The sequence below is a fragment of the Loxodonta africana genome, chromosome 11 (assembly GCF_030014295.1).
Source record: "Loxodonta africana isolate mLoxAfr1 chromosome 11, mLoxAfr1.hap2, whole genome shotgun sequence".
Taxonomy (NCBI): Eukaryota; Metazoa; Chordata; class Mammalia; order Proboscidea; family Elephantidae; genus Loxodonta; species Loxodonta africana.
The window spans coordinates 7,115,903-7,143,528 of record NC_087352.1 but is presented as its reverse complement, the minus strand read 5'-3'; the positions used below and the strand labels follow the sequence as shown (position 1 = coordinate 7,143,528).

Below are 27,626 nucleotides of genomic sequence, written 5' to 3'. Positions count from 1 at the left end.
GGTGAGATGAGAGACTTTAGAGGGGAGGACTTCTTGAAAGGCTTGAGCCTGGATGGGTTTTAGAGATTGGGGGGGGGTTCAGTCATTGAAATTCTGGGAGACAGAGCTTTGAAAGGGCTTTGAGATGCTCCTTTCTCATTATGGGAAGCTCCATATGGGATAAGTACAACTGTGAGTGGGTTGATGGTACATTAATGGTTAGAGGGGAGCTGTGGAAACCAGGACTAGAGTAGAGACATCAGTTTTTCGGATTGGGGTGTGGGGAGCAAGCGGTGGAGTCCAAAGGAGGGAGGACTGAGAGAGGAAATCTAGAGGGGTAAATGCCTTAAAGGAGTCAACTGACGAGGAAATTTGGATTCTTTCTGTGACATGAACTACACTGAAAAAACTTCTAGGGCAGCATTGAAAGTAACATGAATATGTTGTTGTTAGGTGCTACAGAGCCGGTTCCAACTGACAGCGAACAGTGCACTGTCCTGTGCCGTCCTCACAATGCTTGTTATGCTTGAGACCATTGTTGCGGCCACTGTGTCAATCCATCTTGTTGAGGGTCTGCCTCACTTTCATGGACCCTCTAGTCTACCAAGCATGATGTTCCTCCAGGACATGTCCTGACATGTTCCTGGTTCCTCCCAGGGACTGGTTCCTCCCGACAACATGTGCAAAGTATGTGACATGAAGTCTCACCATTCTCACTACTAATGAGCATCTGACTGTACTTCTTCCAGGAGAGATTTATTTGTTCGTTCTTCTGGCAGTCCATGGCATATTCAATATTCTTCACCAACACCCTATTAAAAAGCATCAATTCTTCTTCCATTGTCCTTATTCAATGTCCAGCTGCCTGACTATAGAGAAGGTTATATTTAACAGGTGTGTCTTAGCTCCCTGGTTCTGTTCTAACAGAGACACCAGCAGTGTGTCTGTATCCCCTGGTGCTACTATAACAGAGACACCACAAGTGGGCGTGAGCTCCCTATTCTTGCTGTAAGAGAGACGCCACAAGTGGGTGTCAGCTCCCTGGACATGCTACACTAGAGACACCACATTGGGTGTGAGATTCCTGGTCCTGCTCTAACAGAGACACCACATTTTATGTGAGCTCCCTGGCCCTGCTGTTATACGGACACTACATTGGGTGTGAGTTACCGGGTCCTGCTGTACTAGAGACACCACGAGTGGGTGTGAGCTCCCTGGCAGTGTTGTAATAAAGATACAACAAGTAAGTTTGAGTTGCCTGGCCCAGGAATAAGGGACAGACCACAAGTGGTTGTGCGTTCCTTGGCCCACTTATAACAGAGGCTCTACAACTGGGTTTCACTCCCCTAGTCTTGTTGTAACAGAGACTCCACAAGTGAGTGTGAACTACCTGGCGTTGCTGTAAGAGATGCGCTACAGGTTGGTCTCGGCTCCCCGTTCTGCTGTTAACAGAGACACCACAAGTATGCCTGAGTTGCTCCATAAGACAAAACCCTGTAGTTGTGAGGGCTCTGAGGTACTGATGCCTTCGGAGTTCTCTGACCTAGAGACTCCCATCTTGCCGCAGAAGGACTTGACTGAGATGTTCTTGATCTCCCCTTCCCTACACTGTGCCCTGTGGTTTTCGTGCCCTTTTCCGATGCCGGTGGCTCCCTGACCCCCTTGCCTCAGGATGACCTCCTGCTGTGGGTCTTAGGCACTTCATATTGCTCTCCAGGACAAGAAATACCTTATAGGAAAGGATGCTGTTCTAAGGGGGCTGAGAAGAACCTATCCTGAGGGAGCCAAGAGGAGCTTATGTTTCAGGGGCAGAGAGATACCTGTCCTCCTGGATTCCGGCATGTCTTCTGTGGGACCCAATTCAACCCCAAACTGTAGGAATCCAAGGAAATGTTGTGTCTTCTTAAGATGGAAACGGAATCCTCCTTTGGCCTCACTACAACATTTGATAGAAAGCCCCTTGAAAACTTGTTTATGCATAAACCCAACAAATCGGATCCAGCTGTGACCTGGGCATGTCAAATTCCCTTTGTGTGAATGCTTTTCCACTTTCTCTATCCATTCAGGTTTTGAAATACATTTGAGTCTTTCTCGGTTGCATCATTCCTTGATTGTACTTTCACACAAGTTGTCGCCCTTTTCCCTTAACAGAAACTCACGCTGCAGGCGGTGCTTACACAGTTGTTCTTCTCTGCCATGAGTTCTCCTATTAGAGCCATATTCATAGGAATTGTTGTCACTTTAACCACACCAGCAGTCATATGCATGGGTTATCATCAGGCTCAGGGTCTCTGCTGGATGCTGACAAAAAGAGAGTTGAAAGGGGAGGGAATGAATGAGATGAGACACCGTCGTGGGGAGGGATACTTGAAGGGCTTAAGCCTGGATGGGCTGTAGATTTGGGGAGTGTTCAGTGGTTGCATTTCTGGGAGTCCGAGTCTTGAAGGGGCTTTGAGATCCACCTGCCTCACTAGGAGAAGCTCCAGGTTTGGGATATAAAAACGGTGGGTGGTTGCGGGTACGATCATGATTAGATGAGAGGCGTAGAACTTAGGACCAGGGCAGAGACAGCTGCTTGAGGACTGAGGTGTGGCAAGGGGTAGGGTCCAAAGGAAGGCAGCTTAAGAAAGGAAACATTTCAGAAGGGGTAAACGCAATTGAAAAGTAAAGTTTATTCTTTCTGTGGCATGCACAACGATTAAAGAGTTCTAGGTCAACATTCGAAACAACATGACTATAGAGAACCTCATCTGGAACATATTGCACGATGATCCGAGAACAAGATACTGTCAGCATAAAGTCCAGAAAACTCCTGTAATCGGTAGCACATTCGCTATTTTGTTTGGCTGTTCTGTTTTTTGCAGAATACTCACAAAGTGAACATTTTATTGTTACGTTCTCTTTTTAAGAGCAGACCAGCTTTCCAAGAAAATTTTGTTGTTTTCGCGGAAAGACAAACAAATCCGAGGTCTACAGCAGTATGGTATCAGACACTAAAGCACCTTTCTAAAAATTCTCGTGGGATTATATAATCGAATTTTTCTCAGAGGGAGGAAGAGATTACACACAGACAGCACACATATTTCTATCCATAAAGAGGGAGCTTGCACGTTCAATTCTAATGATTCAACTCACTGATTCATGTGAAAGAGCTGATTGTAGTACATGCCCTACCTTGCCATTCTTACTGGGATTGTGTTTCTGGCAGAGCACTCAGGTTGTGTCACATGCCCAGTATGAGAGCTAGTGCTCTCCCAGTGGTATCTGTGGGCGGATAGGAGCCCTGCTGGTATAGTTGTTAAAAGCTCAGCTGGTAACCAAAACGTTAGCAGTTTGCATCCACCAGTCGCTCCTTGGAAACCCTATGGGGCAATCCTACTCTGTCCAATAGGGTCGCTATGAGTTGAATCAAGTTGACAGCAATGGGTTTTTAGTGTCTGAAGTCAAATCTGTCATTTCTGATGACAATGACCTGAATCAATGCTGTGGGAGGTAATGTGCAGTGGAGAGGCATAGAAACAGTGAAAGATTCCATTCCAATGTCAGCAGCGTATATCACGGTGAAGTACAGAACCACAACACAGCTCTAAGAAGGATGATTCCCGGAAGTGATACCTTGGCCACGATACACAGGAACCAAGTTCAAGCAGAGGCACAACTGCTGCTGTGGTCGACTATTTCGCTGTTAGTAGATCAGGCAGAAGGCTAAAGAAAACATTGCATCATTAGAACATCTTCATAAGAGCAGATGAATAATACAAGAAAGTTTTGTCATTTTCACACAAAGTCTGCTGAATTCTAGCTTGAGAGCATATGCAATCTAATACTAAAGCATGTTTCTAAAAATGTTATGGGATTTTATAAACTAATTTTTCCTCAGAGGAAGGAAAATATTATCCCCAGGGGAATACATCCTTACATCCATAAACATACACAAATAGGGAGTTCATGGCTTGAACTCTAACAGTAACGTTCATATGTATTGGTTATCGTTTGAACCAACAGTAACATTCATATATGTGGGTTATTATTTAAACCAAAAGTACCATTCATATGTACAGATTTTCATTTAAAGCAACGGAAACATTCATATGTTTGGGATACCATTTTAAACAGAAGCATTCATATGTTTGGGATATCACTTAACCAACAGTAACGTTCGTATGTATGGGTTTTCATTTTAAACCTCAAGGAAACTAGGAGATGAGTCATGTGTCTGTCCAACACCAGCACTTGGCAGCAGCTTTTAGGACAGAAACCTCAACTCTAATAGTCTTACAGCTCCCTGTAGTCAACCTTTTCTCCTAGTGTTAAGAAGCGAGGATGACAATGAAGGCATGTTGTCAAATTGCTGGCTCTCATGGTCAACATTGACCATACAATTGCTCAGCAGCTCATGCTTCTGTGTGACATTAGTAGTATTAAAAGGCAGCCCTCTCTGGGACCTAAACCATTCCTGTGCCTGCAGCCAGCAGACCAGTTCATTATGTTTTCCCTGGATTCAATGATTTCATTTATGAAAGACAAGGCCGTTGATTTTCTGACGCGTATAGCCACGGAATCTCTCATGGAAAAGTTAAGAGTATTTCTAGGAGACAAAGTAGTATCCTTTCCACAGAACCCGGTAACGACTTGGTTAACACAGATGTGTACATCTGTAATGGAGAGGACTCCAATACTTGGACCGGAGAAACTGAGGATGTGTCTAAAGGAGCTTTTAAAACTGATGTCTAGATATCTAATTAAGAAGATTCTTAAGTCTGTACTGAACAAGATCGCATCAGTTCTAAAGGGACTGTTTGTCTGTAAATTCTGCGTCCTGCATTCAGAATCGACAAGGAAACCACAAGTTCTCTCTACCGCTGTGTGATGGGCACCGTTGACGTTTAAAATCTTCCACTGTCGTCGACGCCCGAGGCAACCAGACGCTCTGTCAGTTGCATCGTTTGCGGAAGGTTTTCTACCGCTCTCGTGAACCTCAACTGCTGGATCGCCTGGGCCCTCCTCAACCACTGCAAGGAAGCTTATCCACTCAGTCTAGACTTTCAGCCTTTTGTTTTTTTTTTTTTTTACCAACTCTGCCTTTCTGATCAAGAAGACATATTTGAAAGAACCAAATAAACCTATTTCTAAGTAGAATGTGTCTAGCGGTCTGTTCTGTGGGGACTTCCTTCTCCCGTTGGGCTCAGGATCTCTGGGTGTACCGAGATGAAGAGAGGGGGCTCAGCTGGAGGAAACAGGTGAGATGAGAGACTTTAGAGGGGAGGACTTCTTGAAAGGCTTGAGCCTGGATGGGTTTTAGAGATTGGGGGGGTTCAGTCATTGAAATTCTGGGAGACAGAGCTTTGAAAGGGCTTTGAGATGCTCCTTTCTCATTATGGGAAGCTCCATATGGGATAAGTACAACTGTGAGTGGGTTGATGGTACATTAATGGTTAGAGGGGAGCTGTGGAAACCAGGACTAGAGTAGAGACATCAGTTTTTCGGATTGGGGTGTGGGGAGCAAGCGGTGGAGTCCAAAGGAGGGAGGACTGAGAGAGGAAATCTAGAGGGGTAAATGCCTTAAAGGAGTCAACTGACGAGGAAATTTGGATTCTTTCTGTGACATGAACTACACTGAAAAAATTTCTAGGGCAGCATTGAAAGTAACATGAATATGTTGTTGTTAGGTGCTACAGAGCCGGTTCCAACTGACAGCGAACAGTGCACTGTCCTGTGCCGTCCTCACAATGCTTGTTATGCTTGAGACCATTGTTGCGGCCACTGTGTCAATCCATCTTGTTGAGGGTCTGCCTCACTTTCATGGACCCTCTAGTCTACCAAGCATGATGTTCCTCCAGGACATGTCCTGACATGTTCCTGGTTCCTCCCAGGGACTGGTTCCTCCCGACAACATGTGCAAAGTATGTGACATGAAGTCTCACCATTCTCACTACTAATGAGCATCTGACTGTACTTCTTCCAGGAGAGATTTATTTGTTCGTTCTTCTGGCAGTCCATGGCATATTCAATATTCTTCACCAACACCCTATTAAAAAGCATCAATTCTTCTTCCATTGTCCTTATTCAATGTCCAGCTGCCTGACTATAGAGAAGGTTATATTTAACAGGTGGGTCTTAGCTCCCTGGTTCTGTTCTAACAGAGACACCAGCAGTGTGTCTGTATCCCCTGGTGCTACTATAACAGAGACACCACAAGTGGGCGTGAGCTCCCTATTCTTGCTGTAAGAGAGACGCCACAAGTGGGTGTCAGCTCCCTGGACATGCTACACTAGAGACACCACATTGGGTGTGAGATTCCTGGTCCTGCTCTAACAGAGACACCACATTTTATGTGAGCTCCCTGGCCCTGCTGTTATACGGACACTACATTGGGTGTGAGTTACCGGGTCCTGCTGTACTAGAGACACCACGAGTGGGTGTGAGCTCCCTGGCAGTGTTGTAATAAAGATATAACAAGTAAGTTTGAGTTGCCTGGCCCAGGAATAAGGGACAGACCACAAGTGGTTGTGCGTTCCTTGGCCCACTTATAACAGAGGCTCTACAACTGGGTTTCACTCCCCTAGTCTTGTTGTAACAGAGACTCCACAAGTGAGTGTGAACTACCTGGCGTTGCTGTAAGAGATGCGCTACAGGTTGGTCTCGGCTCCCCGTTCTGCTGTTAACAGAGACACCACAAGTATGCCTGAGTTGCTCCATAAGACAAAACCCTGTAGTTGTGAGGGCTCTGAGGTACTGATGCCTTCGGAGTTCTCTGACCTAGAGACTCCCATCTTGCCGCAGAAGGACTTGACTGAGATGTTCTTGATCTCCCCTTCCCTACACTGTGCCCTGTGGTTTTCGTGCCCTTTTCCGATGCCGGTGGCTCCCTGACCCCCTTGCCTCAGGATGACCTCCTGCTGTGGGTCTTAGGCACTTCATATTGCTCTCCAGGACAAGAAATACCTTATGGGAAAGGATGCTGTTCTAAGGGGGCTGAGAAGAACCTATCCTGAGGGAGCGAAGAGGAGCTTATGTTTCAGGGGCAGAGAGATACCTGTCCTCCTGGATTCCGGCATGTCTTCTGTGGGACCCAATTCAACCCCAAACTGTAGGAATCCAAGGAAATGTTGTGTCTTCTTAAGATGGAAACGGAATCCTCCTTTGGCCTCACTACAACATTTGATAGAAAGCCCCTTGAAAACTTGTTTATGCATAAACCCAACAAATCGGATCCAGCTGTGACCTGGGCATGTCAAATTCCCTTTGTGTGAATGCTTTTCCACTTTCTCTATCCATTCAGGTTTTGAAATACATTTGAGTCTTTCTCGGTTGCATCATTCCTTGATTGTACTTTCACACAAGTTGTCGCCCTTTTCCCTTAACAGAAACTCACGCTGCAGGCGGTGCTTACACAGTTGTTCTTCTCTGCCATGAGTTCTCCTATTAGAGCCATATTCATAGGAATTGTTGTCACTTTAACCACACCAGCAGTCATATGCATGGGTTATCATCAGGCTCAGGGTCTCTGCTGGGTGCTGACAAAAAGAGAGTTGAAAGGGGAGGGAATGAATGAGATGAGACACCGTCGTGGGGAGGGATACTTGAAGGGCTTAAGCCTGGATGGGCTGTAGATTTGGGGAGTGTTCAGTGGTTGCATTTCTGGGAGTCCGAGTCTTGAAGGGGCTTTGAGATCCACCTGCCTCACTAGGAGAAGCTCCAGGTTTGGGATATAAAAACGGTGGGTGGTTGCGGGTACGATCATGATTAGATGAGAGGCGTAGAACTTAGGACCAGGGCGGAGACAGCTGCTTGAGGACTGAGGTGTGGCAAGGGGTAGGGTCCAAAGGAAGGCAGCTTAAGAAAGGAAACATTTCAGAAGGGGTAAACGCAATTGAAAAGTAAAGTTTATTCTTTCTGTGGCATGCACAACGATTAAAGAGTTCTAGGTCAACATTCGAAACAACATGACTATAGAGAACCTCATCTGGAACATATTGCACGATGATCCGAGAACAAGATACTGTCAGCATAAAGTCCAGAAAACTCCTGTAATCGGTAGCACATTCGCTATTTTGTTTGGCTGTTCTGTTTTTTGCAGAATACTCACAAAGTGAACATTTTATTGTTACGTTCTCTTTTTAAGAGCAGACCAGCTTTCCAAGAAAATTTTGTTGTTTTCGCGGAAAGACAAACAAATCCGAGGTCTACAGCAGTATGGTATCAGACACTAAAGCACCTTTCTAAAAATTCTCGTGGGATTATATAATCGAATTTTTCTCAGAGGGAGGAAGAGATTACACACAGACAGCACACATATTTCTATCCATAAAGAGGGAGCTTGCACGTTCAATTCTAATGATTCAACTCACTGATTCATGTGAAACAGCTGATTGTAGTACATGCCCTACCTTGCCATTCTTACTGGGATTGTGTTTCTGGCAGAGCACTCAGGTTGTGTCACATGCCCAGTATGAGAGCTAGTGCTCTCCCAGTGGTATCTGTGGGCGGATAGGAGCCCTGCTGGTATAGTTGTTAAAAGCTCAGCTGGTAACCAAAATGTCAGCAGTTTGCATCCACCAGTCGCTCCTTGGAAACCCTATGGGGCAATCCTACTCTGTCCAATAGGGTCGCTATGAGTTGAATCAAGTTGACAGCAATAGGTTTTTAGTGTCTGAAGTCAAATCTGTCATTTCTGATGACAATGACCTGAATCAATGCTGTGGGAGGTAATGTGCAGTGGAGAGGCATAGAAACAGTGAAAGATTCCATTCCAATGTCAGCAGCGTATATCACGGTGAAGTACAGAACCACAACACAGCTCTAAGAAGGATGATTCCCGGAAGTGATACCTTGGCCACGATACACAGGAACCAAGTTCAAGCAGAGGCACAACTGCTGCTGTGGTCGACTATTTCGCTGTTAGTAGATCAGGCAGAAGGCTAAAGAAAACATTGCATCATTAGAACATCTTCATAAGAGCAGATGAATAATACAAGAAAGTTTTGTCATTTTCACACAAAGTCTGCTGAATTCTAGCTTGAGAGCATATGCAATCTAATACTAAAGCATGTTTCTAAAAATGTTATGGGATTTTATAAACTAATTTTTCCTCAGAGGAAGGAAAATATTATCCCCAGGGGAATACATCCTTACATCCATAAACATACACAAATAGAGAGTTCATGGCTTGAACTCTAACAGTAACGTTCATATGTGTTGGTTATCATTTGAACCAACAGTAACATTCATATATGTGGGTTATTATTTAAACCAAAAGTACCATTCATATGTACAGATTTTCATTTAAAGCAACGGAAACATTCATATGTTTGGGATACCATTTTAATCAACAGAAGCATTCATATGTTTGGGATATCATTTAACCAACAGTAACGTTCGTATGTATGGGTTTTCATTTTAAACCTCAAGGAAACTAGGAGATGAGTCATGTGTCTGTCCAACACCAGCACTTGGCAGCAGCTTTTAGGACAGAAACCTCAACTCTAATAGTCTTACAGCTCCCTGTAGTCAACCTTTTCTCCTAGTGTTAAGAAGCGAGGATGACGATGAAGGCATGTTGTCAAATTGCTGGCTCTCATGGTCAACATTGACCATACAATTGCTCAGCAGTTCATGCTTCTGTGTGACATTAGTAGTATTAAAAGGCAGCCCTCTCTGGGACCTAAACCATTCCTGTGCCTGCAGCCAGCAGACCAGTTCATTATGTTTTCCCTGGATTCAATGATTTCATTTATGAAAGACAAGGCCGTTGATTTTCTGACGCGTATAGCCACGGAATCTCTCATGGAAAAGTTAAGAGTATTTCTAGGAGACAAAGTAGTATCCTTTCCACAGAACCCGGTAACGACTTGGTTAACACAGATGTGTACATCTGTAATGGAGAGGACTCCAATACTTGGACCGGAGAAACTGAGGATGTGTCTAAAGGAGCTTTTAAAACTGATGTCTAGATATCTAATTAAGAAGATTCTTAAGTCTGTACTGAACAAGATCGCATCAGTTCTAAACGGACGGTTCGTCTGTAAATTCTGCGTCCTGCATTCAGAATCGACAAGGAAACCACAAGTTCTCTCTACCGCTGTGTGATGGGCACCGTTGACGTTTAAAATCTTCCACTGTCGTCGACGCCCGAGGCAACCAGACGCTCTGTCAGTTGCATCGTTTGCGGAAGGTTTTCTACCGCTCTCGTGAACCTCAACTGCTGGATCGCCTGGGCCCTCCTCAACCACTGCAAGGAAGCTTATCCACTCAGTCTAGACTTTCAGCCTTTTGTTTTTTTTTTTTTTTTTACCAACTCTGCCTTTCTGATCAAGAAGACATATTTGAAAGAACCAAATAAACCTATTTCTAAGTAGAATGTGTCTAGCCGTCTGTTCTGTGGGGACTTCCTTCTCCCGTTGGGCTCAGGATCTCTGGGTGTACCGAGATGAAGAGAGGGGGCTCAGCTGGAGGAAACAGGTGAGATGAGAGACTTTAGAGGGGAGGACTTCTTGAAAGGCTTGAGCCTGGATGGGTTTTAGAGATTGGGGGGGTTCAGTCATTGAAATTCTGGGAGACAGAGCTTTGAAAGGGCTTTGAGATGCTCCTTTCTCATTATGGGAAGCTCCATATGGGATAAGTACAACTGTGAGTGGGTTGATGGTACATTAATGGTTAGAGGGGAGCTGTGGAAACCAGGACTAGAGTAGAGACATCAGTTTTTCGGATTGGGGTGTGGGGAGCAAGCGGTGGAGTCCAAAGGAGGGAGGACTGAGAGAGGAAATCTAGAGGGGTAAATGCCTTAAAGGAGTCAACTGACGAGGAAATTTGGATTCTTTCTGTGACATGAACTACACTGAAAAAACTTCTAGGGCAGCATTGAAAGTAACATGAATATGTTGTTGTTAGGTGCTACAGAGCCGGTTCCAACTGACAGCGAACAGTGCACTGTCCTGTGCCGTCCTCACAATGCTTGTTATGCTTGAGACCATTGTTGCGGCCACTGTGTCAATCCATCTTGTTGAGGGTCTGCCTCACTTTCATGGACCCTCTAGTCTACCAAGCATGATGTTCCTCCAGGACATGTCCTGACATGTTCCTGGTTCCTCCCAGGGACTGGTTCCTCCCGACAACATGTGCAAAGTATGTGACATGAAGTCTCACCATTCTCACTACTAATGAGCATCTGACTGTACTTCTTCCAGGAGAGATTTATTTGTTCGTTCTTCTGGCAGTCCATGGCATATTCAATATTCTTCACCAACACCCTATTAAAAAGCATCAATTCTTCTTCCATTGTCCTTATTCAATGTCCAGCTGCCTGACTATAGAGAAGGTTATATTTAACAGGTGGGTCTTAGCTCCCTGGTTCTGTTCTAACAGAGACACCAGCAGTGTGTCTGTATCCCCTGGTGCTACTATAACAGAGACACCACAAGTGGGCGTGAGCTCCCTATTCTTGCTGTAAGAGAGACGCCACAAGTGGGTGTCAGCTCCCTGGACATGCTACACTAGAGACACCACATTGGGTGTGAGATTCCTGGTCCTGCTCTAACAGAGACACCACATTTTATGTGAGCTCCCTGGCCCTGCTGTTATACGGACACTACATTGGGTGTGAGTTACCGGGTCCTGCTGTACTAGAGACACCACGAGTGGGTGTGAGCTCCCTGGCAGTGTTGTAATAAAGATACAACAAGTAAGTTTGAGTTGCCTGGCCCAGGAATAAGGGACAGACCACAAGTGGTTGTGCGTTCCTTGGCCCACTTATAACAGAGGCTCTACAACTGGGTTTCACTCCCCTAGTCTTGTTGTAACAGAGACTCCACAAGTGAGTGTGAACTACCTGGCGTTGCTGTAAGAGATGCGCTACAGGTTGGTCTCGGCTCCCCGTTCTGCTGTTAACAGAGACACCACAAGTATGCCTGAGTTGCTCCATAAGACAAAACCCTGTAGTTGTGAGGGCTCTGAGGTACTGATGCCTTCGGAGTTCTCTGACCTAGAGACTCCCATCTTGCCGCAGAAGGACTTGACTGAGATGTTCTTGATCTCCCCTTCCCTACACTGTGCCCTGTGGTTTTCGTGCCCTTTTCCGATGCCGGTGGCTCCCTGACCCCCTTGCCTCAGGATGACCTCCTGCTGTGGGTCTTAGGCACTTCATATTGCTCTCCAGGACAAGAAATACCTTATGGGAAAGGATGCTGTTCTAAGGGGGCTGAGAAGAACCTATCCTGAGGGAGCCAAGAGGAGCTTATGTTTCAGGGGCAGAGAGATACCTGTCCTCCTGGATTCCGGCATGTCTTCTGTGGGACCCAATTCAACCCCAAACTGTAGGAATCCAAGGAAATGTTGTGTCTTCTTAAGATGGAAACGGAATCCTCCTTTGGCCTCACTACAACATTTGATAGAAAGCCCCTTGAAAACTTGTTTATGCATAAACCCAACAAATCGGATCCAGCTGTGACCTGGGCATGTCAAATTCCCTTTGTGTGAATGCTTTTCCACTTTCTCTATCCATTCAGGTTTTGAAATACATTTGAGTCTTTCTCGGTTGCATCATTCCTTGATTGTACTTTCACACAAGTTGTCGCCCTTTTCCCTTAACAGAAACTCACGCTGCAGGCGGTGCTTACACAGTTGTTCTTCTCTGCCATGAGTTCTCCTATTAGAGCCATATTCATAGGAATTGTTGTCACTTTAACCACACCAGCAGTCATATGCATGGGTTATCATCAGGCTCAGGGTCTCTGCTGGATGCTGACAAAAAGAGAGTTGAAAGGGGAGGGAATGAATGAGATGAGACACCGTCGTGGGGAGGGATACTTGAAGGGCTTAAGCCTGGATGGGCTGTAGATTTGGGGAGTGTTCAGTGGTTGCATTTCTGGGAGTCCGAGTCTTGAAGGGGCTTTGAGATCCACCTGCCTCACTAGGAGAAGCTCCAGGTTTGGGATATAAAAACGGTGGGTGGTTGCGGGTACGATCATGATTAGATGAGAGGCGTAGAACTTAGGACCAGGGCAGAGACAGCTGCTTGAGGACTGAGGTGTGGCAAGGGGTAGGGTCCAAAGGAAGGCAGCTTAAGAAAGGAAACATTTCAGAAGGGGTAAACGCAATTGAAAAGTAAAGTTTATTCTTTCTGTGGCATGCACAACGATGAAAGAGTTCTAGGTCAACATTGGAAGCAACATGCCTATAGAGAACCTCATCTGGAACATATTGCACGATGAATCGAGAACAAGATACTGTCAGCATAAAGTCCGGAAAACTCCTGTAATCGGTAGCACATTCGCTATTTTGTTTGGCTGTTCTGTTTTTTGCAGAATACTCACAAAGTGAACATTTTATTGTTACGTTCTCTTTTTAAGAGCAGACCAGCTTTCCAAGAAAATTTTGTTGTTTTCGCGGAAAGACAAACAAATCCGAGGTCTACAGCAGTATGGTATCAGACACTAAAGCACCTTTCTAAAAATTCTCATGGGATTATATAATCGAATTTTTCTCAGAGGGAGGAAGAGATTACACACAGACAGCACACATATTTCTATCCATAAAGAGGGAGCTTGCACGTTCAATTCTAATGATTCACCTCACTGATTCATGTGAAACAGCTGATTGTAGTACATGCCCTACCTTGCCATTCTTACTGGGATTGTGTTTCTGGCAGAGCACTCAGGTTGTGTCACATGCCCAGTATGAGAGCTAGTGCTCTCCCAGTGGTATCTGTGGGCGGATAGGAGCCCTGCTGGTATAGTTGTTAAAAGCTCAGCTGGTAACCAAAATGTCAGCAGTTTGCATCCACCAGTCGCTCCTTGGAAACCCTATGGGGCAATCCTACTCTGTCCAATAGGGTCGCTATGAGTTGAATCAAGTTGACAGCAATAGGTTTTTAGTGTCTGAAGTCAAATCTGTCATTTCTGATGACAATGACCTGAATCAATGCTGTGGGAGGTAATGTGCAGTGGAGAGGCATAGAAACAGTGAAAGATTCCATTCCAATGTCAGCAGCGTATATCACGGTGAAGTACAGAACCACAACACAGCTCTAAGAAGGATGATTCCCGGAAGTGATACCTTGGCCACGATACACAGGAACCAAGTTCAAGCAGAGGCACAACTGCTGCTGTGGTCGACTATTTCGCTGTTAGTAGATCAGGCAGAAGGCTAAAGAAAACATTGCATCATTAGAACATCTTCATAAGAGCAGATGAATAATACAAGAAAGTTTTGTCATTTTCACACAAAGTCTGCTGAATTCTAGCTTGAGAGCATATGCAATCTAATACTAAAGCATGTTTCTAAAAATGTTATGGGATTTTATAAACTAATTTTTCCTCAGAGGAAGGAAAATATTATCCCCAGGGGAATACATCCTTACATCCATAAACATACACAAATAGGGAGTTCATGGCTTGAACTCTAACAGTAACGTTCATATGTATTGGTTATCGTTTGAACCAACAGTAACATTCATATATGTGGGTTATTATTTAAACCAAAAGTACCATTCATATGTACAGATTTTCATTTAAAGCAACGGAAACATTCATATGTTTGGGATACCGTTTTAATCAACAGAAGCATTCATATGTTTGGGATATCATTTAACCAACGGTAACGTTCGTATGTATGGGTTTTCATTTTAAACCTCAAGGAAACTAGGAGATGAGTCATGTGTCTGTCCAACACCAGCACTTGGCAGCAGCTTTTAGGACAGAAACCTCAACTCTAATAGTCTTACAGCTCCCTGTAGTCAACCTTTTCTCCTAGTGTTAAGAAGCGAGGATGACGATGAAGGCATGTTGTCAAATTGCTGGCTCTCATGGTCAACATTGACCATACAATTGCTCAGCAGTTCATGCTTCTGTGTGACATTAGTAGTATTAAAAGGCAGCCCTCTCTGGGACCTAAACCATTCCTGTGCCTGCAGCCAGCAGACCAGTTCATTATGTTTTCCCTGGATTCAATGATTTCATTTATGAAAGACAAGGCCGTTGATTTTCTGACGCGTATAGCCACGGAATCTCTCATGGAAAAGTTAAGAGTATTTCTAGGAGACAAAGTAGTATCCTTTCCACAGAACCCGGTAACGACTTGGTTAACACAGATGTGTACATCTGTAATGGAGAGGACTCCAATACTTGGACCGGAGAAACTGAGGATGTGTCTAAAGGAGCTTTTAAAACTGATGTCTAGATATCTAATTAAGAAGATTCTTAAGTCTGTACTGAACAAGATCGCATCAGTTCTAAACGGACGGTTCGTCTGTAAATTCTGCGTCCTGCATTCAGAATCGACAAGGAAACCACAAGTTCTCTCTACCGCTGTGTGATGGGCACCGTTGACGTTTAAAATCTTCCACTGTCGTCGACGCCCGAGGCAACCAGACGCTCTGTCAGTTGCATCGTTTGCGGAAGGTTTTCTACCGCTCTCGTGAACCTCAACTGCTGGATCGCCTGGGCCCTCCTCAACCACTGCAAGGAAGCTTATCCACTCAGTCTAGACTTTCAGCCTTTTGTTTTTTTTTTTTTTTTTACCAACTCTGCCTTTCTGATCAAGAAGACATATTTGAAAGAACCAAATAAACCTATTTCTAAGTAGAATGTGTCTAGCCGTCTGTTCTGTGGGGACTTCCTTCTCCCGTTGGGCTCAGGATCTCTGGGTGTACCGAGATGAAGAGAGGGGGCTCAGCTGGAGGAAACAGGTGAGATGAGAGACTTTAGAGGGGAGGACTTCTTGAAAGGCTTGAGCCTGGATGGGTTTTAGAGATTGGGGGGGTTCAGTCATTGAAATTCTGGGAGACAGAGCTTTGAAAGGGCTTTGAGATGCTCCTTTCTCATTATGGGAAGCTCCATATGGGATAAGTACAACTGTGAGTGGGTTGATGGTACATTAATGGTTAGAGGGGAGCTGTGGAAACCAGGACTAGAGTAGAGACATCAGTTTTTCGGATTGGGGTGTGGGGAGCAAGCGGTGGAGTCCAAAGGAGGGAGGACTGAGAGAGGAAATCTAGAGGGGTAAATGCCTTAAAGGAGTCAACTGACGAGGAAATTTGGATTCTTTCTGTGACATGAACTACACTGAAAAAACTTCTAGGGCAGCATTGAAAGTAACATGAATATGTTGTTGTTAGGTGCTACAGAGCCGGTTCCAACTGACAGCGAACAGTGCACTGTCCTGTGCCGTCCTCACAATGCTTGTTATGCTTGAGACCATTGTTGCGGCCACTGTGTCAATCCATCTTGTTGAGGGTCTGCCTCACTTTCATGGACCCTCTAGTCTACCAAGCATGATGTTCCTCCAGGACATGTCCTGACATGTTCCTGGTTCCTCCCAGGGACTGGTTCCTCCCGACAACATGTGCAAAGTATGTGACATGAAGTCTCACCATTCTCACTACTAATGAGCATCTGACTGTACTTCTTCCAGGAGAGATTTATTTGTTCGTTCTTCTGGCAGTCCATGGCATATTCAATATTCTTCACCAACACCCTATTAAAAAGCATCAATTCTTCTTCCATTGTCCTTATTCAATGTCCAGCTGCCTGACTATAGAGAAGGTTATATTTAACAGGTGGGTCTTAGCTCCCTGGTTCTGTTCTAACAGAGACACCAGCAGTGTGTCTGTATCCCCTGGTGCTACTATAACAGAGACACCACAAGTGGGCGTGAGCTCCCTATTCTTGCTGTAAGAGAGACGCCACAAGTGGGTGTCAGCTCCCTGGACATGCTACACTAGAGACACCACATTGGGTGTGAGATTCCTGGTCCTGCTCTAACAGAGACACCACATTTTATGTGAGCTCCCTGGCCCTGCTGTTATACGGACACTACATTGGGTGTGAGTTACCGGGTCCTGCTGTACTAGAGACACCACGAGTGGGTGTGAGCTCCCTGGCAGTGTTGTAATAAAGATACAACAAGTAAGTTTGAGTTGCCTGGCCCAGGAATAAGGGACAGACCACAAGTGGTTGTGCGTTCCTTGGCCCACTTATAACAGAGGCTCTACAACTGGGTTTCACTCCCCTAGTCTTGTTGTAACAGAGACTCCACAAGTGAGTGTGAACTACCTGGCGTTGCTGTAAGAGATGCGCTACAGGTTGGTCTCGGCTCCCCGTTCTGCTGTTAACAGAGACACCACAAGTATGCCTGAGTTGCTCCATAAGACAAAACCCTGTAGTTGTGAGGGCTCTGAGGTACTGATGCCTTCGGAGTTCTCTGACCTAGAGACTCCCATCTTGCCGCAGAAGGACTTGACTGAGATGTTCTTGATCTCCCCTTCCCTACACTGTGCCCTGTGGTTTTCGTGCCCTTTTCCGATGCCGGTGGCTCCCTGACCCCCTTGCCTCAGGATGACCTCCTGCTGTGGGTCTTAGGCACTTCATATTGCTCTCCAGGACAAGAAATACCTTATGGGAAAGGATGCTGTTCTAAGGGGGCTGAGAAGAACCTATCCTGAGGGAGCCAAGAGGAGCTTATGTTTCAGGGGCAGAGAGATACCTGTCCTCCTGGATTCCGGCATGTCTTCTGTGGGACCCAATTCAACCCCAAACTGTAGGAATCCAAGGAAATGTTGTGTCTTCTTAAGATGGAAACGGAATCCTCCTTTGGCCTCACTACAACATTTGATAGAAAGCCCCTTGAAAACTTGTTTATGCATAAACCCAACAAATCGGATCCAGCTGTGACCTGGGCATGTCAAATTCCCTTTGTGTGAATGCTTTTCCACTTTCTCTATCCATTCAGGTTTTGAAATACATTTGAGTCTTTCTCGGTTGCATCATTCCTTGATTGTACTTTCACACAAGTTGTCGCCCTTTTCCCTTAACAGAAACTCACGCTGCAGGCGGTGCTTACACAGTTGTTCTTCTCTGCCATGAGTTCTCCTATTAGAGCCATATTCATAGGAATTGTTGTCACTTTAACCACACCAGCAGTCATATGCATGGGTTATCATCAGGCTCAGGGTCTCTGCTGGGTGCTGACAAAAAGAGAGTTGAAAGGGGAGGGAATGAATGAGATGAGACACCGTCGTGGGGAGGGATACTTGAAGGGCTTAAGCCTGGATGGGCTGTAGATTTGGGGAGTGTTCAGTGGTTGCATTTCTGGGAGTCCGAGTCTTGAAGGGGCTTTGAGATCCACCTGCCTCACTAGGAGAAGCTCCAGGTTTGGGATATAAAAACGGTGGGTGGTTGCGGGTACGATCATGATTAGATGAGAGGCGTAGAACTTAGGACCAGGGCAGAGACAGCTGCTTGAGGACTGAGGTGTGGCAAGGGGTAGGGTCCAAAGGAAGGCAGCTTAAGAAAGGAAACATTTCAGAAGGGGTAAACGCAATTGAAAAGTAAAGTTTATTCTTTCTGTGGCATGCACAACGATGAAAGAGTTCTAGGTCAACATTGGAAGCAACATGCCTATAGAGAACCTCATCTGGAACATATTGCACGATGAATCGAGAACAAGATACTGTCAGCATAAAGTCCGGAAAACTCCTGTAATCGGTAGCACATTCGCTATTTTGTTTGGCTGTTCTGTTTTTTGCAGAATACTCACAAAGTGAACATTTTATTGTTACGTTCTCTTTTTAAGAGCAGACCAGCTTTCCAAGAAAATTTTGTTGTTTTCGCGGAAAGACAAACAAATCCGAGGTCTACAGCAGTATGGTATCAGACACTAAAGCACCTTTCTAAAAATTCTCATGGGATTATATAATCGAATTTTTCTCAGAGGGAGGAAGAGATTACACACAGACAGCACACATATTTCTATCCATAAAGAGGGAGTTTGCACGTTCAATTCTAATGATTCAACTCACTGATTCATGTGAAACAGCTGATTGTAGTACATGCCCTACCTTGCCATTCTTACTGGGATTGTGTTTCTGGCAGAGCACTCAGGTTGTGTCACATGCCCAGTATGAGAGCTAGTGCTCTCCCAGTGGTATCTGTGGGCGGATAGGAGCCCTGCTGGTATAGTTGTTAAAAGCTCAGCTGGTAACCAAAATGTCAGCAGTTTGCATCCACCAGTCGCTCCTTGGAAACCCTATGGGGCAATCCTACTCTGTCCAATAGGGTCGCTATGAGTTGAATCAAGTTGACAGCAATAGGTTTTTAGTGTCTGAAGTCAAATCTGTCATTTCTGATGACAATGACCTGAATCAATGCTGTGGGAGGTAATGTGCAGTGGAGAGGCATAGAAACAGTGAAAGATTCCATTCCAATGTCAGCAGCGTATATCACGGTGAAGTACAGAACCACAACACAGCTCTAAGAAGGATGATTCCCGGAAGTGATACCTTGGCCACGATACACAGGAACCAAATTCAAGCAGAGGCACAACTGCTGCTGTGGTCGACTGTTTCGCTGTTAGTAGATTAGACAGAAGGCTAAAGAAAACATCGCATCACTAGAACATCTTTATAAGAGCAGATCAACAATACAAGAAAGTTTTGTCATTTTCACACAAAGTCTGCTGAATTCTAGCTTCAGAGCATATACAATCTAATACTAAAGCATGTTTCTAAAAATGTTATGGGATTTTATAAACTAATTTTTCCTCAGAGGAAGGAGAATATTATCCCCAGGGGAATACATCCTTACATCCATAAACGTACACAAATAGGGAGTTTATGGCTTGAACTCTAACAGTAACATTCATATGTATTGGTTATGATTTGAACCAACACTAAAATTCATATATGTGGGTTATTCTCTAAACCAAAAGTAACATTCATTTGTACAGATTTGCATTTAAAGCAACGGTAACATTCATATTGTTGGGATATCATTTAAGCAACAGTAGTGTTCATAAGTATGGGTTTTCATTTTCAACCTCAAGCAAACTAGATGAGTTTTGTTGTGTGTGTCTGACACCAGCACTTGGCAGCAGCTTTTAACAGAAACCTCAACTCTAATAGTCTTATACCTATTTATAGTCAACCTTTTCTTCTAGTGTTAGGAAGCAAGGATGACGATGGAGGCATTGCTCGGGAGTTTGTGCTTATGTGTGACATTAGTATTATTAAGTACTTCTTTAAAAGACAGCCCTCTCTGGGACCTAAACCATTCCTGTGCCTGCAGCCACCAGACCAGTTCATTATGTTTTCCTGGATTCAATGATTTCATTTATGAAAGACAAGACCATTGATTTTCTGACGCATATAGCCACTGAATCTCTCATGGAAAAATTAAGAGTATTTCTAGGAGACAAAGTAGTATCCTTTCCACAGAACCCGGTAACGACTTGGTTGACACAGATGTGTACATCTGTAATGGAGAGGACTCCAATACTTGGACCGGAGACACTGAGGATGTGTCTAAAGGAGCTTTTAAAACTGATGTCTAGATATCTAATTAAGCAGATTCTTAAGTCTGTACTGAACAAGACCGCATCAGTTCTACAGGACCTGTTTGTCAGTAAATTCTCCGTCCTGCTTTCAGAATCGACAAGGAAACCACAAGTTCTCTCTACCGCTGTGTGATGGGCACCGTTGACGTTTAAAATCTTCCACTGTCGTCGACGCCCGAGGTAACCAGACGCTCTGTCAGTTGCATCGTTTGCGGAAGGTTTTCTACCGCTCTCGTGATTCTCAACTGCTGAATCTCCTGGGCCCTCCTCAACCACTGCAAGGAAGCTTATCCACTCAGTCTAGACTTTCCTCATTTTTTTCTTTTTCTTTCCTTTTTTTTTTTTTTTTTTTACCAACTCTGCCTTTCTGATCAAGAAGACATATTTGAAAGAACCAAATAAACCTATTTCTAAGTAGAATGTGTCTAGCGGTCTGTTCTTTGGGGACTTCCTTCTCCTGTTGGGCTCAGGATCTCTGGCTGTATGGTGATGAAGAGAGGGGGCTCAGCTGGAGGAAACAGCTGAGAGACTTTAGAGGGGAGGACTTCTTGAAAGGCTTGAGCCTGGATGGGTTTTAGAGATTGGGGGGAGGGCGTTCAGTCATTGAAGTTCCAGAAGACAGAGCTTTAAAAGGGCTTGAGATGCTCCTTTCTCATTATGGGAAGCTCCATATGGGATAAGTACAACTGTGAGTGGGTTGATGGTACATTAATGATTAGAGGGGAGCTGTGGAAACCAGGACTAGAGACATCAGTTTTTCGGATTGGGGTGTGGGGAACAAGCGGTGGAGTCCAAAGGAGGGAGGACTGAGAGAGGAAATCTAGAGGGGTAAATGGCTTAAATGAGTCAACTGAGGAGAAAATTTGAATTCTTTCTGTGACATAAACTACACTGAAAAAATTTCTAGGGCAGCATTGAAAGTAACATGAATATGTTGTTGTCAAGTGCTACAGAGCCGGTTCCAACTGACAGCGAACAGTGCACTGTCCTGTGCCATCCTCACAATGCTTGTTATGCCTGAGACCATTGTTGCGGCCACTGTGTCAATCCATCTTGTTGAGGGTCTGCCTCACTTTCATGGACCCTCTAGTCTACCAAGCATGATGTTCCTTCAGGACATGTCCTGACATGTTCCTGGTTCCTCCCAGGGACTGGTTCCTCCCGACAACATGTGCAAAGTATGTGACATGAAGTCTCACCATTCTCACTACTGATGAGCATCTGACTGTACTTCTTCCAGGAGAGATTTATTTGTTCGTTCTTCTGGCAGTCCATGGTGTGTTCAATATTCTTCACCAACACCCTATTAAAAAGCATCAATTCTTCTTCCATTGTCCTTATTCAATGTCCAGCTGCATGACTATAGAGAAGGTTATATTTAACAGGTGTGTCTTAGCTCCCTGGTTCTGTTCTAACAGAGACACCAGCAGTGTGTCTGTATCCCCTGGTGCTACTATAACAGAGACACCACAAGTGGGCGTGAGCTCCCTATTCTTGCTGTAAGACAGACGCCACAAGTGGGTGTCAGTTCCCTCGCCCTGTTGTAAGAGAAATTCTCCAAGTGGGCTTTAGTCCCCTAGCACTGTTGTAATAGAGACTCCACAAGTGAGTGTGAACTACGTAACATTGCTGTAAGAGAGATGCTACAAGTTGATCTGAGCTGCCCATTCTGCAGTAACAGAGACACCACAAATGGGCCTGTGTTCCTCCATAAGATAAAACCCTATGCTTGTAAAGACTGTAAGGTGCTGCTGTCTTTGGTGTTCTCTGACCTAGGGACTCCTCACCTTGCCGCAGAAGGACTTGGGTAAGGTGTTCTTGAGCTCCCCTTTTCTATATTCTGCCCTGTGGTTTTCATGCCCTTTCCCCTCTCTGTTGGCTCCCAGACCCCCTTGCCTCAGGATGACCCTCTGCTGTGGGTCCTAGGCTCTTCATACTGTTCTCAAGGGTAATAAAGACCTTCTGGTAAAGGGTCCTGTTCTCAGGGGGCCAAGAGGAGCCTATCCTGAGGAAGCCAAGAGGAACTTGCCCTCAGAGGGTAGAGAGATACCTGTCCTCATGGATTCCGGCATGTCTATTGTGAGACTCAATTCAACCCCAAACTGTAGGAATCCAAGGAAGTATTGTGTCTTCTTAAGATGGAAACCGAATGCTCCTTTGGCTTCACTGCATTATTTGAAGAGAGTTTTATGCATTGACCCAAGAAATCTGATCCAGCTTTGACCTGGACACGTAAAACTCCCTTTGTGTGAATGCTTTTCAAATTTCTACATCCTTTCAGGTTGTGAAATACCCTTTAGCCTTTCTCATTCTGCATCACCCCTTGATTGTACTTTAACACAAATTGCCCCCCCACCTTTCCCTTAACAGAAACTCACCCTGCAGGCAGTGCTTCCACAGTTGTTCTTCTCTGCCATGATTTCTCCTATTAGAGCCATATTCATAGGAAATTGTTGTCACTTTAACCACACCAGCAGTCATATGCATGGGTTATCATCAGGCTCAGGGTCTCTGCTGGATGCTGACAAAAAGAGAGTTCAAAGTGGAGGGAATCAATGAGATGAGACACTTTCATGTGGACGGGTGCTTGAAAGGCTTCAGCCTGGATGGGCTTTAGAGTTTGGGAGGGTCTAGCGGCTGACATCTTGGAGTCAAAACCTTGAAGGGGCTTTGAGGTCCACCTGCCTCACTAGGAGAAGCTCCAGGTGGGTGGTTGAGGGTACGTTTATGATTAGATGGGAGGTATGGAATTGAGGACCAGAATATAGACAGCATCTTTGAGGGCTGAAGTCTGACAAACGGTAGGGTCTAAAGGTGGGTCCATTGGGAAAGGAAACATTCCAGGGAGGATCATACCGGAAACGATGCGACTCAGCGGTACAGTTTATTCTTTCTGTGGCATGCACAACAATGAAAGACTTCCAGGTCAACACTGGAAGCAACATGACTATAGAGAACCTTATCTGTAACAAATTGTGTAACGATTCAAGAACATGAGACTGTCAACTTCAAGTACAGAAAACTCCTGTAATCAGTAGCACGTTGGCTGTTTTGTTGTTTGCAGAATACTTACAAGGTAAACGAAAACATTTTCTTTTGGCAACCCCTTTTTAAGAGCAGACCAGCTTTCCAAGAAAATGTTGTCATTTTCACAGACAGACAAAGTCTAGCTCTACAGCAGTATGGCATCTGACACGAGACCACCTTTCAAACAACTGTTATGTGATTATATAATCTAATTTTTCCCGGTGGGAGAAAAATATTACACACAGAACACATATTCATATCCATAAACACACACAAAGAGGGAACTTGCACCTTCAAGTCTAATGATTCAGCTCACTGATTCATGTGAAAGAGCTGGGCTCTAGTACATGCCCTACCTGGACGTTCTTGCCGGGGTTGTGTTTCTGGCAGAGCATGTAAGTCACGTTACGTGAGCAGTATGAGGGCTGATGCTTTCCCAACGCTATCTGTGGGAGGATAGTGTCTAAAATAAAATTTGTCATTTCTAATGACACCGACCTGTAGGAGGGAACGGGAAGTGTGCCATTATGGAAATAATGAAAGTTTCTATTTCAACGTCAGCAGTGTACGTCACACCCAAGAAGAGAGCCCTAACGCAGCTGCGACAAGAGTGATTCCAGGAAATGATGCTTTGACCACGTGACACAGGAACAAAATTCAAGCAGAGGCACAGCTGCTGCTGTGGTCGACTATTTCGCTGTTAATAGATTGGGCAGAAGGCTAAAGAAAACGTTGTATAGTCACAGCACCTTTTTACTAACAGACCGATAATATGAGAAAGTTTTGTCATTTTCACACAGAGACTACCGAATTCTAGCTTGACGGTAGTATAATAGCTCTTGCTCAACTATGTTTCTTAAATATTTTGGGATTTCATAATCTAACTTTTCCTCAGAGGAAGGAAAATATTATCTCCAGGAGAATACGTCCTTACATCCATAAACATACACAAATAGGGAGTTCATGGCTTGAACTCTAACAGTAATCTTCATATGTATTGGTTATCATTTTCACCCACAGTAACATTCATATATGTGGGTTATTATTTCAATCAAAAGTAGCATTCACGTGTACAGATTTTCATTTAAAGCAACAATAAAATTCATATGTTTGGGATACCATTTTAATCAACAGAAGCATTCATATGTTTGGGATATCATTTAACCAACAGTAACGTTCATATGTATGGGTTTTCGTTTTAAACCCCAAGGAAACTAGGAGATGAGTCCTGTGTCTGTCTAACACCAGCACTTGGCAGCAGCTTTTAGGACAGAAACCTCAACTCCAGTAGTCTTACAGCTCCTTGTAATCAACCTTTTCTCCTAGTGTTAAGAAGCAAGGATGACGATGGAGGCATGTTGTCAAATTGCTAGCTCTCATGGTCAACATGATCAGTATACAATTGCTCGGGAGTTTGTGCTTATGTGTGACATTCGTATTATTAAGTACTTCTTTAAAAGGCAGCCCTCTCTAAAGGGACCTAAACCATTCCTGTGCCTGCAGCCACCAGACCAGTTCATTATGTTTTCCCTGGATTCAATGATTTCATTTATGAAAGACAAGACCATTGATTTTCTGACGCATATAGCCACTGAATCTCTCATGGAAAAATTAAGAGTATTTCTAGGAGACAAAGTAGTATCCTTTCCACAGAACCCGGTAACGACTTGGTTGACACAGATGTGTACATCTGTAATGGAGAGGACTCCAATACTTGGACCGGAGACACTGAGGATGTGTCTAAAGGAGCTTTTAGAACTGATGTCTAGATATCTAATTAAGAAGATTCTTAAGTCTGTGCTGAACAAGACCGCATCAGTTCTACAGGAACTGTTTGTCAGTAAATTCTCCGTCCTGCTTTCAGAATCGACAAGGAAACCACAAGTTCTCTCTACCGCTGTGTGATGGGCACCGTTGACATTTAAAATCTTCCACTGTCGTCGATGCCCGAGGCAACCAGATGCTCTGTCAGTTGCATCGTTTGCGGAAGGTTTTCTACCACTCTCGTGATCCTCAACTGCTGGATCTCCTGGGCCCTCCTCAACCACTGCAAGGAAGCTTATCCACTCAGTCTAGACTTTCAGCATTTTTGTCTTTTCTTTTCTTTTCTTTTTTACCAACTCTGCCTTTCTGATCAAGAAGACATATTTGAAAGAACCAAATAAACCTATTTCTAAGTAGAATGTGTCTAGCGGTCTGTTCTGTGGGGACTTCCTTCTCCTGTTGGGCTCAGGATCTCTGGCTGTATGGTGATGAAGAGAGGGGGCTCAGCTGGAGGAAACAGGTGAGATGAGAGACTTCAGAGGGGAGGACTTTTTGAAAGCCTTGAGCCTGGATGGATTTTAGAGATTGGGGTTGGGTTCAATCATTGAAATTCTGGGAGACAGAGCTTTGAAAGGGCTTTGAGATGCTCCTTTCTCATTATGGGAAGCTCCATATGGGATAAGTACAACTGTGAGTGAGTTGATGGTACATTAATGGTTAGAGGGGAGGTGTGGAAACCAGGACTAGAGTAGAGACATCAGTTTTTCGGATTGGGGTGTGGGGAGCAAGCGGTGGAGTCCAAAGGAGGGAGGACTGAGAGAGGAAATCTAGAGGGGTAAATGCCTTAAAGGAGTCAACTGATGAGGACATTTGGATGCTTTCTGTGACATGAACTCCACTGAAAAATTTCTAGGTCAGCATTGAAAGTAACATGAATATGTTGCTGTTCGGTGCTGCAGAGCCGGTTCCAACTGACAGCGAACAGTGCACTGTCCTGTGCCATCCTCACAATGCCTGTTATGCTTGAGACCATTGTTGCGGCCACTGTGTCAATCCATCTTGTTGAGGGTCTGCCTCACTTTCATGGACCCTCTAGTCTACCAAGCATGATGTTCCTTCAGGACAACATGTCCTGACATGTTCCTGGTTCCTCCCAGGGACTGGTTCCTCCCGACAACATGTGCAAAGTATGTGACATGAAGTCTCACCATTCTCACTACTGATGAGCATCTGACTGTACTTCTTCCAGGAGAGATTTATTTGTTCGTTCTTCTGGCAGTCCATGGTGTGTTCAATATTCTTCACCAACACCCTCTTTCAAAAGCATCAATTCTTCTTCCATTGTCCTTATTCAATGTCCAGCTGCATGACTATAGAGAAGGTTATATTTAACAGGTGTGTCTTAGCTCCCTGGTTCTGTTCTAACAGAGACACCAGCAGTGTGTCTGTATCCCCTGGTGCTACTATAACAGAGACACCACAAGTGGGCGTGAGCTCCCTATTCTTGCTGTAAGACAGACGCCACAAGTGGGTGTCAGTTCCCTCGCCCTGTTGTAAGAGAAATTCTCCAAGTGGGCTTTAGTCCCCTAGCACTGTTGTAATAGAGACTCCACAAGTGAGTGTGAACTACGTAACATTGCTGTAAGAGAGATGCTACAAGTTGATCTGAGCTGCCCATTCTGCAGTAACAGAGACACCACAAATGGGCCTGTGTTCCTCCATAAGATAAAACCCTATGCTTGTAAAGACTGTAAGGTGCTGCTGTCTTTGGTGTTCTCTGACCTAGGGACTCCTCACCTTGCCGCAGAAGGACTTGGGTAAGGTGTTCTTGAGCTCCCCTTTTCTATATTCTGCCCTGTGGTTTTCATGCCCTTTCCCCTCTCTGTTGGCTCCCAGACCCCCTTGCCTCAGGATGACCCTCTGCTGTGGGTCCTAGGCTCTTCATACTGTTCTCAAGGGTAATAAAGACCTTCTGGTAAAGGGTCCTGTTCTCAGGGGGCCAAGAGGAGCCTATCCTGAGGAAGCCAAGAGGAACTTGCCCTCAGAGGGTAGAGAGATACCTGTCCTCATGGATTCCGGCATGTCTATTGTGAGACTCAATTCAACCCCAAACTGTAGGAATCCAAGGAAGTATTGTGTCTTCTTAAGATGGAAACCGAATGCTCCTTTGGCTTCACTGCATTATTTGAAGAGAGTTTTATGCATTGACCCAAGAAATCTGATCCAGCTTTGACCTGGACACGTAAAACTCCCTTTGTGTGAATGCTTTTCAAATTTCTACATCCTTTCAGGTTGTGAAATACCCTTTAGCCTTTCTCATTCTGCATCACCCCTTGATTGTACTTTAACACAAATTGCCCCCCCACCTTTCCCTTAACAGAAACTCACCCTGCAGGCAGTGCTTCCACAGTTGTTCTTCTCTGCCATGATTTCTCCTATTAGAGCCATATTCATAGGAAATTGTTGTCACTTTAACCACACCAGCAGTCATATGCATGGGTTATCATCAGGCTCAGGGTCTCTGCTGGATG

General features: G+C 44.7%; 1 long non-coding RNA gene across 17 annotated transcripts in view; it reads right to left on the bottom strand.

Moving 5' to 3' along the window:
• Positions 1–27,626, bottom strand: part of LOC135232766 (uncharacterized) — a 116,073-nt gene that overhangs the window by 74,947 nt on the left and 13,500 nt on the right. For 11 of the 17 annotated variants that reach the window (XR_010323322.1, XR_010323327.1, XR_010323321.1 and 8 more), the window contains one exon: positions 1–27,626. This exon is cut by the window's left edge. This is a non-coding gene — a long non-coding RNA (uncharacterized LOC135232766). The other 6 variants (XR_010323320.1, XR_010323326.1, XR_010323319.1 and 3 more) reach the window with 6 other exon arrangements.